Source organism: Dermacentor andersoni, chromosome 5, assembly GCF_023375885.2.
Source record: "Dermacentor andersoni chromosome 5, qqDerAnde1_hic_scaffold, whole genome shotgun sequence".
Taxonomy (NCBI): Eukaryota; Metazoa; Arthropoda; class Arachnida; order Ixodida; family Ixodidae; genus Dermacentor; species Dermacentor andersoni.
Genome location: NC_092818.1, coordinates 202,944,213 through 202,959,514, shown reverse-complemented (window position 1 = coordinate 202,959,514; position 15,302 = coordinate 202,944,213). Strand labels below are relative to the sequence as shown.

Below are 15,302 nucleotides of genomic sequence, written 5' to 3'. Positions count from 1 at the left end.
TTGGAATCCAGTCCGTAAACCTTAATAACCACCGGTTATCTTCCCTCCTCATTACATGTCCTACCCATGCCCATTTCTTTTTCTTGATTTCAACTAAGATGTCATTAACTCGCGTTTGTTCCTTCACCCAATCTGCTCTTTTCTTATCCCTTAAAGTTACACCTGTCATTCTTCTTTCCATAGCTCGTTGCGCGGTCCTCAATTTAAGTAGAACCCTTTTCGTAAGCATCCAGATTTCTGTCCCGTACGTGAATACTGGCAAGACGCAGCTGTTATGCACTTTTTTCTTGATGGATAATGGCAACCTGCTGTTCATGATCTGAGAATGCCTGCCAAAGGCACCCCAGCCCATTCTAATTCTTCCGATTATTTCAGTCTCATGATCCGGTTCCGCAGTCACTACCTGTCCTAAGTAGATATATTCCCTTACCACTTCCAGTGCATCGCTACCTATCGTAAGCTGCTGTTCTCTTCCGAGACTATTAAACATTAGTTTTCTGCAGGTGAATTTTTAGAGCCACCCTTCTGCTTTGCCTGTCCAGGTCAGTGAGCATGCATTGCAATTGGTCCCCTGAGTTACTAAGCAAGGCAATATCATCAGCGAATCGCAAGTTAGTAAGGTATTCTCCATTAACTCTTATCCTGAATTCCTCCCAATCCAGGTCTCTGAATACCTCTTGTAAACACGTTGTGAATAGCATTGAAGTAATCGTATCTCGCCTTTCTTTATTGGTATTTTGTTGCTTTCTTTATGGAGGACTACGGTGGCTGAGGAGCCGCTATAGATATCTTTCAGCATTTTTACATACGGCTCGTCTGCACCCTCATTCCTTAATGCCTCCATGACTGCTGAGGTTACGACTGCTTCAAACGCTTTCTCCTAATCAACGAAAGCTATATATAAGGGTTGGTTATATTCCGCACATTTCCCTATCACCTGATTGATAGTGTGAATATGGTCTATTGTTGAGTAGCCTTTACTGAATCCTGCCTGGTCCTTTGGTTGAGGGAAGTCTAAAATGTTCCTGACTATTTGCAATTACCTTAGTAAATACTTTGTAGGCAACGGACAGTAAGCTGATCGGTCTATAATTTTTCTATTCCTTGGCGTCCCCTTTCTTATGGATTAAGATTATGTTAGCGTTCTTCCAAGATTCCGGTACGCTCGAATTCATGAAGCATTGCGTGTACAGGCTGGCCAGTTTTTCTAGAATAATCTGCCCACCATCCTTCAACAAATCTGCTGTTACCTGATCCTCCCCAGCTGCCTTCCCTCTTTGCATAGCTCCCAAGGCTTTCTTTACTCTTTCCGGCGTTACTTGTGGGATATTAAATTCCTCTAGACTATTCTCTCTTCCATTATCGTCGTGGGTGCCACTGGTACTGCATAAATCCCTATAGAGCTCCTCAGCCACTTGAACGATGTCATCCATATTAGTAATAATATTGCCGGCTTTGTCTCTTAACGCATGCATCTGATTCTCGCCTATTCCTAGTTTCTTCTTCACTGCTTTCAGGCTTCCGCCGTTCCTGAGAGCATGTTCAATTCTATCCATGTTATACTTACATATGTCAACTGTCTTACGCTTGTTGATTAACGTGGAAAGTTCTGCCAGTTCTATTCTAGCTGTAGGGTTAGAGGCTTTCATACATTGACGTTTCTTGATCAGATCTTTCGTCTCCTGCGATAGCTTACTGGCGTCCTGTCTAGCGTAGTTACCACAGACGTCTGTTGCACATTCCTTAATGATGCCCATAAGATTGTCGTTCATATCTTCAACACCAAGGTCCTCTTTCTGAGTTAAGGCCGAATACCTGTTCTGTAGCTTGATACGGAATTCCTCTATTTTCCCTCTTACCGCTAACTCATTGATCAGCTTCTTATGTAACAGTTTCTTCCGTTCCCTCCTCAAGCCTAGGCTAATTCGAGCTCTTACCATCCTATGGTCACTGCAGCGCACCTTGCCGAGCACATGCACATCTTGAATGATCGCAAGGTTAGCGCAGAGTATAAGGTCTATTTCATTTCTAGTCTCGCCATTCGGGCTCCTCCACGTCCAATTTCGACTATCCCGCTTGTGGCAGGAGGTATTCATTATCCGTACATTATTCTGTTCCGCAAACTCTACTAATAACTCTCCCCTGCTATTCCGAGAGTCTATGCCATATTCCCCCACTGACTTGTCTCCAGCCTGCTTCTTGCCTACACTGGCATTGAAGTCGCCCATCAGTATAGTGTATATTGTTTTGACTTTACCCATCGCCGATTCCTCGTCTTCATAGAAGCTTTCGTCTTCCTGGTCAGCATGACTGGATGTAGGGGCGTAGACCTGTACGACCTTCAATTTGTAGTTCTTAAGTTTCACAAGACCTGCCACCCTCTCGTTAATGCTATAGAGTTCCTGTATGTTACCAGCTATATCCTTATTAATCAGGAATCCAACTCCTAGCTCTCGTCTCTCCGCTCAGCCCCGGTAGCACAGGACGTGCCCGCTTTTCAGCACTGTATATGCTTCTTTCGTCCTCCTAACTTCGCTGAGTCCTATTATATCCCATTTACTGCCCTCTAATTCCTCCAATAGCACTGCTAGGCTCCCCTCACTAGATAAAGTTCTAGCGTTAAACGTTGCCAGGTTCAGATTCCAATGGCGGCCTGTCCGGAGCCAGGGATTCTTAGCACCCTCTGCTGCGTCGCAGGTCTGACTGCCACCGTGGTCAGTTGATGGGGAGCTGCTGGGGACTGAGGGGCCGGGGTTTGTTTGTTGTGTTCATATAGGAGGTTGCGGCCAAGTACTGCACCAGGGTGGCCAATCCTGCTCTGGTGAGGGAGTGCGTTACCGGTTCTGGCCACCGGGATCAGGCCACACTCCAGGTCTGTTTATGCAATTTTATCAACACGCGGATTTTTTTAATCCGGTGGAAATTTGCACGGCGCCGGGATTCGAACCACGGACCTCTTGCACGCGAGGCGGATGTTCTACCTCTACGCCATCACACCACCTAATGCGCGGAGTCAAAGAGGAAATATTTGCTGGCCTATTTAGAAACCCGCCGACGACACTTGCACGAAGTCACTACCATGGAAAAGGCCGTTCAACAGCGGGCCAGGCAATACAACCGCGACGCCTTGATTTCAAGGAAGCTCTTAACCGTTACCCTCGGTAACGACATCGGAGCCTTGTGAGATATCATCAGCCCAGGCTGTCATCAAGGAGGAACTTCAGAAGATGCAGACGACCGCTGCCCCTATGGGACAACTTTTCATTGCGGAAAATGTGCGCGCCGAGGTCCAACAGGCCATCCATGTTCCTGGACAGTACGAGACACCACAGCAGCGACCGCGTGCTGAAATGAATTACGCTGAAGTGCGCCGTCCACTACCCTCAAGTGCGTACAACATGGTACATCTCGCTCAACAAATCGATGTAAGCTTTAGGCCTCGCAGCCCACCGCACATCACCGAAGCAAGAACTAGGAAGAGCGACGTCTGGCGCACGACAAGCTACAAGGACCTTTGTTTTCGTTGTGGCGAAGCCGGGCACGTTTACAGAATGTGTCCTTGTCGTCATGTGGGGCTCCGTAGATTTTCGGCGGATGCACCTCGTCCGCGACCTGGTGAGCGGTCGCCAGAAATAGACAGTTTCGTCGCGAATGCCCGCAATGTTGATCAGCGATGGCACGAGCCCCGTTCGTCTCCTGCTCGTTACAGGTCACCATCGCCAAGCCCAGCTTTCTCTCGCGGCGCTCCCAGACGCCGCTCACCTAGCCCGGTGGGTCGGGAAAACTGAGTTCAGCGACCTCCGGAGGTGAGGCCGCTGACGTCGACTGTACGCAAGATCCTCCACTACTACAGCGACGACGTAAACAGAACAACGCAGACGTACAGACACAGTCAAACATGGTAGCAGAGGTAGTAATGTCGAACATTCCCGTCGTCGTAGACGACGAAGAAATGACGGCGTTAATCGACACTGGAGCGAACACCTTAGTTATGAGCGTGCACCTTGCCTGCAAGCTGAAGAAATTTTCTACCGAGTGGACTGGGTGGCAGATTCGCAATGTCGGCGGCCATCTGCTAACCCCAGTAGGAAGATGCACAGCGCGAGTGAGCATTCGTGGGTTTACGTACCTCGGAGATTTCGTTATCCTCCCAAGTTTTTCGAGGGACCCAATTCTGGGAATGGACTTTCCGCAGGCTAATGGAGCCGTGATAAACTTATAGAAGTCGCGGGTAACGTTTTTGACGGCTCAGGCCTAAGCAGGGAGCAGCACTCACAACACTTATGTCAACGCCTTGAGGATTGTTGACGAGAACATCACGGTGACGCCAAGGAACAGCGTATTGACCCTCGTAACCTGCGACGCATTCGGCGACTATGACGGTATTGCCGAGGAAAATATCTCACTGCTGCTCGAAAGATACATCTGCATCGCCCTGGGCTGTGTTCGATTACAGAATCAATGCTCGCAAGTTTTGTTGACCAACTTCAGCAATGAGTATCAGCACGTCCCTCAAGGTACAGCTGTAGCGTTCCTAAACGGCTGCTGACTTATCAGCACTTATAAGCGACTTCATCGGATGCAACAACTCATGCCAGCCTGAGTACCCGCGTCCACATTAATGCTGACTCAGCAAATGTACAGAAGGATCAGCTGCTGGGCCTAGTGACAATTCCCTGGTTGGTTTTCCACGGACTCTAAAGTCCAGCGCACCTCCGTTACGCAACACCGGATAGTTACAGAGGAGTCAGCGCGGCCTGTTCGTCAGCATCCGTACCGCGTGTCACTTGGGGAGCAGGACACGATTAAACGTCAAGTTCAAGAAATGCTAAATGAAGTAATGCAGCCATCGACAAGTTCGTGGGCATCACCTGTCGGGTCTAGTAAAAAAGAAAGACAACACACTCTGCTTCTCCGTTGAGTACAGACGGCTTAACAGAGTCACCAAACGAGACGTTTACACCCTGCCACGGATCGATGACGCTTTGGACCATCTGCGTCATGCTCAGTTCTTTACTGCGTTGGACCTGAAGTCAGGGTAGTGGCAAATCGAAGTAGACGAGCGTGACCGTGAAAAAAACCGCCTTCGTGACTCCCGAGGGGCTATACGAACTTAAAGTCCTGGCTTTGGGTCTGTGTTCTGCTCCTGCTACGTTCCAACGAATGATGGACACTGTACTTGTTGGACTAAAGTAGCAGACGTGCCTAGTGTACCTAGACGACGTTGTTGTGTTTTCCAGCACGTTCGATGAACATCTCACCCGGCTACGAAGCGTCCTTACCGCACTACGCTAGGCAAACCTCACCATCAAGCCTGAAAAATGTTACTCTGACTTCCAGGAACTCAAGTTTCTAGGCCGCGTAGTCAGCTCCCAAGGTGTACGCCCAGACTCAGAAAAGCTCGCTGCCGTTGCTGAGTTTTTTCATCCAAAATACAACAAGGCTGTTCAGTGGTTCCTGGGCCTCTGCGCTTACCACCATCGTTTTGTTGAAGGCTTCTCAATTATTGCTGAACCTCTCACGAGGCTAAGGCGACAAGATGTGCCCTTTGCGTGAACGGAAGACCAAGAGCAGGCCTCCGTCGAATCGCGCAAACGCCTTCAATCCACTCCAAGTGCTGGCGCACTTCGATGACACCGCGGCCACTGAAATTCACACAGACGCAAGCAACGTAGGACTCGGAGCCATTCTGGTTCAATGGCAAGACGGCGCAGACCGTGTAATTGCGTGCGCGAGCCGTAGTTTCACAAAAGCAGAGGCTGATTATTCAACCACCGAAAAAGAATGTTTAGCAGTCATGTGGGCCATCAGCAAGTTTCGACCCTACTTATACGGCCGGCCATTTCGAGCGGTCGGTGATCACCGCTCGCTCTGCGGGCTTGCTAATCTAAGAGATACGTCAGGTCGCCTCGCTCGTTGCAGCCTCCGCCCCCAGGAATACGACATAACTGTTGTCTACAGATCCGGTCATAAGCATAGCGACGCTGACTGCTTGTCACGTTCTCCTATTCCCTTGACATCCTCCGACTTGGAGCCCGATTTGCCATTTCTAGGTGTCGTTGACGTAGTGCGCTTGGCTGACTATCAACGTGCAGACTCTGAGCTGCTTCCAGTCATCCAATATCTCGAGGGAGCTGACGTTGTTGTCCCACGCCGACTTTGACAAGGATTGACGTCGTACTGCTTGCGGAACGATGTCCTGTACAAGAAAAATTTCGAGAACAGCCAGTAAACGTTCCCTCTCGTCGTTCCGACAGCGCTGCGCGAGGAAGACCTACAGGCGTGTCAAGACGATTCTTGTGCCGGCCGCTTAGGCTTCGTGAGGACATTAGCGCGCATGCGGCCGAAACACTATTGACCACACCTATTTTAATTCGTCGGTTCAGCGCTACGTGCGAGCGTGCCGTGATTGTCAGAGGTGTAAAGTCCCAACCGTCAAGCCTGCCGGCCTCTTTCAGCCTAGGGATCCGCCTCCGGTGCCGTTGCAGCAAGTGGGAAGGGACCTTCTTGGTCTGGTTCCCCACGTTATTCTTGCTAAACAAGTGGATAATTGTGGCAACTGACTATTTAACTTGCTATGCAGATACAAAAGCAGTGCCGCGGCGAACTGCTGCTGAAGTCGCCACCTTCTTCGTCCACAACATCGTGCTTCGTCACGGTGCACCCGCTGTACTCAATACTGACTGCGCTGCAGCGTTTACAGCGAAGTTATTGCAACAAGTCCTCACGGTGACGCACACCAACCCCCGAAAGACCACAGCCTCTCGTCCCCAAACTAACGGCTTAACAGAGCGCCTAAACACAACATTGGCCGACATGCTCTTCATGTACATTAGATGTGGAACAGAAAAGATGGGATGAAATTTTGCCATACGTGACGTTTGCTTATAATACCGCTGTGCAGGAGACCACGGAGTTTACGCCATTCGAGCTCGTTTACGCACGTCGCGTTACAGCCCCCTTAGACGCCATGCTCCCGGTAGATCACGTAGCCACGAGGAATGACACCACTTGAGAGGTCATCGAGAAAGCCGAGGAGGCTCACCAGCTTGCTCGGAATCGCATCCGCAGCCAGCAGAATACCGACGCTTGCCGTTACAACCGGACCCGACGGGACGTTCCGTACTCACCATAGGCGAGCGCGTGTGGGTGTGGACACCTATTCGACACCGTGGGCTCTCGGAGAAATTGTTGCGCCCCGCTATTTCGGCCCCTAAGAAGTAGTACGCCGCCTCAGTGATGCGAACTACGAGGTGATGCCTCAAAGTTCTGATACTGGTTCTAACCAACGCCGTCTCCGTGCTGAAGTCGTCCACGTAGTACAGATGAAGCCCATACTACGCACGCGAGGGATAAGCAACCCGCACAAAATGCTTCAGCATTGTGTACATTCCTATATGTTTCTTTTTTTTTGTGCGTGTGTGTGTCTTTTCATGTTGGCACTTTGGCCCATAGTGCTCGCCCGCTGCCAATGAGGCGACCGGGTCGGCCGCTTTTGAAAAAGGAGAAATGACGCGGGATAAGTTGGCACGTGATGACACTGGCCCCGCGAGGTGGAAACGAGGAAGTTCGTGGTTGCGCGCGCGCTCTACGAGGATTAGCCATTGGTAAAGGCAGACGTTTTTTTACCAATCTGTCGCTGGCGAACTAGTTTAGCTTGTACTAGCTGGGTGACAATATTGCGAATTACTATTACGATAAGTGAATGAGCCTGGAAATGCGTGTGTCAGTTACAGTTATCTTTAACACAGACTTATTTTTCAATCACGCGTGGTAAACCACGGGGGGCACAAAAATTATTTGAATTTGGACTTATTTCTTGCAATTATGTAAAATCTGAAGATGATACATGGATCAAAGGCAATGAGTGCCTCACAGAGGTGCCGGATCCCGACCAAATAAAGCAGTACAGCGGACATCAAAAATGCCCATTTGCTACAAAAAAAAATTAATTATTAATCAAACAATTGTACTTTATGTTTAACTCTACAGCATAAATGTACCGGTAATACCATTGTTGAGATGATACGCAACGATGTACAATCAACACAAATTACTTGCAACATTCCCAAGAAGAAAAGGCAGCAAATGTGTACAACCTTTGGAGACTTGCAAGCCAATTTCCAGCAACGCTGTTTCTTTCGAACAGTTGCAATAAAAAATTCAGTTTATTGTGACTATATCGTATACTATAAAAGGTTGCCTGTAAATATATATGACAGTTCGGTTTAAAGCTTTGCCAACAAGTAATGTTTTGTAGCACTTGTTGGATGGATGGATGCAAAACTTTAATAAGGTCCTGAGGTACGCGACTCAGCGCGCTGCGGGCTGCTCCTACGTTGGGACAGTCAGGCCTTGCCCGACCGCCGCATCGTGGGCCCTCTGGACAGCCCATAGTTGCGCCCCGGCATCGGGGCTCTTGATAGCGGAGAGCCACTTGTCCTCATTTATTTGTTCTGTGCCTCGTAACGAGGGGCAACGCCAGAGCATATGGTCTAGGCCAGCGATGTCACTTGTTGGAAATTTTTAAAAAGCCAGTAATTCATGAACACACATGGTACTTCGTCATAACACCTGGCATGGTGTCATCCCTCTCCCCCCCTCGCCCACCCCCTACAGCTCAATTTCTTCTAGATTCGATATCGGTTGAGTTGACACTGTTCCCAGGTATAGCGCGATAAATTCTCTGTTCGCAAAACACATTTACAAAACTCGGGACTGCTTGTATGCGTAATTTGCAGCAAATGCCATAATTAGCCCCCTGTCTTTGAAGTATACCTACTTATTACCCATAGTGAGCCCTTTATTATCGCCAATTATAAAGAAAATGCCCTGTTTAGTTCACCGAAGATGTCGCTGAAACGCAGTCGGTACATGTTAAGACGTCTGAAAATGGGGAAAGGAAAACGACGGCTTAATAATTACTTGCAACGCTTCTAACTGGACCAGTAACGTAAAAATTTTGTCGCACATTGCAGTTACCATGTCCATCCCGCTTCCCACAGAATATAAACTTGTTGTAAAGTACAACTATGTCGGGACACTGGGAAGCACACTGCAGCTGATAGCAGCCATGTGACACGCTCTAACACTCGATTGAGGTTTTTTTTACAAAGGCTGTGTTTGATCAAACAATACTTAACTTCGCACAGAGAGTTGCCATAGCGTACCACCAATTCTCCCCAAAATTTAGTCTCGGTGGCTTTTATAGTTGTGCCAGGGCAGCAGGCTCAATTCTCTCCCTCTCGTTAGGCATGCTCATAACACTCTTGATTGCTTGCTTGCGTAATTTATTGCGAAAGCCCCAATTATCCATGTATACTGAACGTCCCGTACACTTCACCCATAAACTTGTCCTCACAGTCACTAAACAAAACGGATCTGTCTCCTTTATTTCAGAGAGGGCACCAGGAGAAACTAATATATTACGCATAAAAAGTAAAAATAATGGCGGTTCAATAATTATTCTTAACGATTGTAAATAAGCCACAAAAGTTAACACTTAGAATGTTGTCTACTCCTTCAAAGTATAAAATATACGAAACGCTGAGTTCTGTTGGGACATTGGGAAACCTAGCTAATAGCAGCAGCGTGATACTTTCGAACACTTGCTTGCAATTTATTTAATGCTGCATTTGATCAACCCGTGTTTACCCTCACACACGAATTTGACGTATTGTTCCAGTTATGTTCGCAAAATATGACCCCAGTTGTATTTGTAGTTATGTCAGCGCAGCCATCAAAGCTTTACATCGCTCATAAAACAGACTAACAACGCTATCGACCACTCGCGCATGTATTACTGGAAAATGCGCATTTATAACCCGCATTTCAAACATTGCCTACAGAGTGGCCATACCACGACCGTAATTTTCCCCCGATATAAACAAGATACTTTCCTTAGCTCACCGTGGAGACCGGAGAAACAAACTACGAATCTCGTATGATGCGCGAGAACGCATGGAAAAACGGGATTTTAGTAATTATTTGCAACACTTCCATTAAAAGCAGGAAAGTGGAACGTACGCAACGCATTACGCTTAAAATTCCTATATTTTCACCTAATGTAAACCGTCTCTTGTGCTGTTGTTTAAGGAGTCTGGCAAACATTTAGATTAGCGGCAGTATGACACCCTGAAACGCTTCAATGAGTAACTTTCTACAAAGGCTGTCATGAACCTACACATAATAAACATATATCGATCGTCCCTCACAACATTGCTTATCGTACTTGAAATAAATATTGCCACCAGCATTGCGAGAACAAAAAGACGACCGCCACATCCCAACTGCGCTTCAAAGAGCCGCCACACCGCAAGCGCCAAGAAAAGCGCCGCAAGGCAACGCTGGGCCGGTGCTCACAGACCGGCGGCTCGTGAGCGAGAATCGGACTGGCACGCGACAGGCGGCGACAAAGAGGAGAACGACGTTCTAATAAGCGAAGCTCGAGGGTTCTTGATTGCACAGTCGGTTTTTGTTGACCGGCACAGGTTCGCCCAGAATGAATCAGTTTTCATAGAAACGGCTGTCGTAACTGTTGGTCACAATATAAGAACCGTGTCCTGCATCCTTTACCGAGGATACCGGAAGAAAACCAAATGCCATGCATAATTGGGAGAAAGGGACTATCAGTAACTGGCTTCAGAGCACATAAGCAACCTACACAGGGCAAAATCTCAAAGCACATCACCAAAAAGTGGCCCTCAGTTTTCAAAATACGGAATATCTGCTGTTATTTTTCTCCTGCCAGGAAATGAGCAGCCCTTATTTAAAACCAGCCTGTAAACAAAATCGTCGAAGTCAGAAGTGACACAAGCCTTTAGAAAAAATTCAAGTCAGTGTTCTATTGGTATTGAAATGGCTCTGCAGGTTAGACCAAGGTCACTTTCACAAGCATATCTATGATAAGTCGTGATAACACAATGACATTCGATAGCTATACCTTTAAGACATTGATTAGATTGTTGATGATAAGATACTCCTATTGCAACGCTATGTAGGCTATCTCTGGACAGAAATAAATAGTCCCTGTATTTGGTAATCCACTTTTATGCCGTAATGCACACCAATCGTTGGGAGCAATTGACTATAATACTTTACCCGTACCTCGCCCTCGCCCGCAGGTTAAATGCAGCAAGCTGATTAGAATACGGATATAGCAGTCCCAAAAAACTGGGCATGATGCCAGGTGCGCAAGCTGACATTTTTTACGGCGGCCCAGCATCAGGCGTTCTCTGCAACGCGAGTGTGTATGGCCAGCCCCGCGCGTCGCCCACGACAGGGCGCTCCGAGAATGCACAGAGGGCAATTGTCGCTGTCTAAGCAGGGGAGAAATGCACTACTTCTGAGTCCACTCTATTAAGGAGAAAAATTTAGCTTCAGGTGTAGTTTTGTTGCACCTTCCAGCGTGCAGCCGAAAGTGCCCGCTTTCAGAAGCTGGGGGGGGGGGGGAGGGGGGGGGGGTTTAATGACATACTTTGGCCCTCCACTTTTGAAAGTGGGAGACCAACTGGCCTACGCCCACACTCTGCGATGTTGGAATATGCCCATTCTTAGCGAATCCCACGGAATGAATGCGTCAAGGTGACACAAGGGGTAAGTCTTATCACATATATGTTAAATGGCTAGCGCTCCATCGGCAACATACTTCCGTGTCGGGCGCCGCCACTTGATGGATATTCATTGCAACAAAACTGGTGCCATGATTAGGATAGTAGGGATAGTGGGATTTGCTACGGAGTTTTAACTGGGGTGCTATGATTACAAGACATATCATGTGGCGATATCATTTGACATTGCCCCTTGTATGCCTGCGGATATACCTGCAAGGTTTCGTGATTCACGGATAGCAGATCACACAAAAAAGCTTTCGCTGGCATCGACGATAATCGGAGATGGTTTGTGCCGCAATCTCTCTATCAATTCAGCGACCAATCATGTAGCATATTAACGAGTGATTAAGGAGGCAGAAAGGTTGCCTAAGCGATGCATAGAGAATCAATATTCGCAAATTTGACCGATCCCTGCTTGATGCCGAGGTGAATTGTGCTTCATTGAAGACATGCGAGATCCGGATACCTTTTTCCAATTCAGCGGAGGCAGTAATCATGAAGCTCGCTACATCTCGATAGACCAAGGCCATCGTTATTACGTCGATTTTTCACTGTGCGTCTCTAAGCATATCGAAAAAGAAAAGTAAACACTTCTTTAATTGAAACACTTCTTTTGGTGGTTCGCACAGGATGAACGAATTCTGAATAAGCAATGACAGGAGTGGCTTCTTCACACAGCAATCCTAGCGGTGAAAAATGACTTAAGCTCCGAGAACACAATTTCGCTTTGTGCATTTTGGAAGGCTGAAGCAAATCACGCTCAAGAATAGACAGCAAGTGAGAAGAAACAGAGATACTTATACATGAAATAAGCGGTTACTGCATACTCATTTAGAGCGCCCGGGGCCGCCACGTCATAACCTCATGATGCTTATTAATAGTGCGCGGAAGGCCATACAGATCAGTATGTTGTATTGCCTAGCTGATTGATATACTAAGACATAATTACTACAAACAGCTAAAAAAATCCTTAACGCCTGTCGGCCATATTTTCGGGGCATAGCTATGTATATGCGTTCTTCTTTAATTCCACAACTTTTCATACTGCCCGAGATCATTTCTCGCAATGAGAGAGCAGCAAGCACCGTGTAAAAGTGGCATTAACGGAACGTGCTTTCAATGTACGAGTTCCCTATTGTACCGCTGTCGCTGACGAGCCTGGCAATGGTTCTTTCTAATCCTCGAGCACTACACTAGTAATCGCTGCTGCTTCAGCGAGGTTTTCGATTTCCTACCTTATAGATAATGCATACATTTGTGCTCATCGAACGACGCCCGTGTGCCAGCCCACCTTCCCATGTTGACAGCCCCGCAGCGTGCAACACTGGGCTCTTTTCCGCGCTCTCTCCCCAGCTACCCATTCCCTGGGCGTAGGCTCCGTGCCCAGGCGCGTTTCCCAGCGCTTTCAACTCACCCATCCGCGCTCTCGGGCCTGCGTGCGAGCGACGCGAGTGGCTCAGGTAAAGGCGCAGGGCGAAGGGTCACGTGGCACGCGACATGTGTCATGGTGCCCGCAGATCGTTAGTACACCCGGTGAGTCTCGTCATTCGCAGCCTTTTCTGGACATGCGGCCAAGGCATGCAGGCAGGGTGCTTCAGTCGACGCTGCCTGCCCCGCCCTCCTCTGTAGTTAATTGCTCACATGTTCCTTGCGACGAGAGCAAAAGGCTGTCGGACTTCGCTTATGGTAGACTGATTCTCGAGCTTACAAGTTAATTGCTCAAGAAAGTGTCTCGCCAAGGATGACTGCCCACCTCTTTGTTAATTGAAATATAGTTACATTCTGAGAACACATAGAAAGCGGGTAAACAAAGCCTAACAACACGCTCTCGAAATTCACCTGCTATGGCTGTTCTGCCCATCCAAATTTTGACATTAGGCTGTCCAGAGTGTTATTAATTCGGACACTGCCTTTATTCCGTGTAGTTGATTGCTGCTGTTTCCAAAGTCAGCTGCCACTCTGTCAGGCAACATTACGGAGACTTCGCGAAAAAGACAGCAGAGCCACAACAATTTCCTGCGAAATACATTGTCGCGTAACTATTGATTTCTCAAAAGGCCTCTCTGAGAGACAAAACTAAGCAGACTAACGAGCTTTCTGGCGACTTCTGATTGGGAGGGATATCTCGAAACTATACTTCGTCTCATAGTTAGCGTGAAACGCTGTGGAAGATATGCAAGAAGTTTATTGACGAAGATTTTTCATTCGGCGCGTTCCGTCTATGCTCCGTTGGGAGCAAGCGGCATTCGCGCGATAGTGCATATGACGCTGCCGCGGCGGGCTGCGGATAAAAAACACGGGACGAAAAGCAACGAAAACGAGATTGTATTAACAGCCGGACAAGTACACGACTTGTTCGTTGTTAAGACTGATTTTTTTGTTCCTTTATTACTGAATCTCAATAAAGAGAACATTCACCTAAATGCTGGCAAGAGGCACAAACACCTAGCTATTAGTTGTTGCGAACGCACCCACTTCAGAAACTCTCTCTCGCCTCCATGCACAGTATTGCACGCGATGTCTCAGTGTCTCTTCTTAATGAACATAGCTTGAACGAGGCCCGGCTTACTTTCGGAAATGGTAGTGATGGCGTAACGTCCCTAAATGTTACACTACTCCTAGAACATTAGAAGCGACTAAATTAACACTTTCTATTGTCCGACAAGAAGCACATATCTTTTCAACTAATGCAGCCAAATAGAATAAATATTGCCATCTCTCCAATGCAAACACGTTATGAAAAAGAGAAATATTGGTTTCTTGCAATGTGCCGCATTTCAAGCAGCGCCAAATGAATTGAACAACGCTTAAAGGGCCCCTAACAAGGTTTGGCCACTTTGAGCTGACAAGCGCCGTGCATACAATGCACGCTGACGATCGTGTCTGCTAAGTATTACATCGCTATGCTCTGTGCTCCTAGCCGGAGAGTCGGCGCATATCGCGCAAGTGCACCTACGTACATGGCTGTGCTGTGACGTCGGTCATTGTGGCACTTGATTTGGAGAATTATTCAAAGAAACATCTGCTATACTTGTAATCTGTTGCTTCAATAGACGAAGTAAAGTCTAGAGAAATAACAAAACACACAAACCTAATGTCTGCGTGCTTTTGTTTTACTTCGCACTGCAACAAGAGAGATGTACTTTCGTTTCATCTGCTTCTTCCCACGTCGTGCAGTCGCGCGCGCGGACAACGAAACTATATCATTTTCCAACGTGTTCCAGCGGGCGATCATGCTCTGTGATCTGCTTGTGTCTGCCTCAGTATTCGTGTACCCCTGACTTATAAAGTTAGTCAGGCGTTCTCGTGCACAGCGCACAAAATCGCCCGCTGCGCGAAACGAGACAAACGTAATAGCTTGCGCCCGACGCCGCCAGCGGAAGTGCGCCACGCAGCAAAAAAAAAGGCGGGGCGGGGGGATAAAGGCGGGGCCCATGACGTATGCGTCACACGATCCTCGAGCACTGGTATGGGAGAACCATGGAAGAAGCAAAAATAAGCAGGGAGCATTTCCTTGCGCAGCCAGCCTTGGCAAGCGAACGCTCCATGAGACACAGCGGTGGCCCGGCAAGTGACATCTTGCGTCGAGATCACAAAGCAAGAATCGAGATTTTCTGAGACGATTCGTTCGCAGTAGCTATGCTAGTAATTTTTATTCGGTATGTGCTTGTTCAGCTGCACTGCCGTGGG

General features: G+C 47.8%; 1 protein-coding gene across 2 annotated transcripts in view; it reads right to left on the bottom strand.

The window, feature by feature from the left end:
* Positions 1-15,302, bottom strand: part of LOC126531848 (uncharacterized) — a 724,626-nt gene that overhangs the window by 440,750 nt on the left and 268,574 nt on the right. The gene's annotated exons all lie outside the window — the stretch shown is intronic.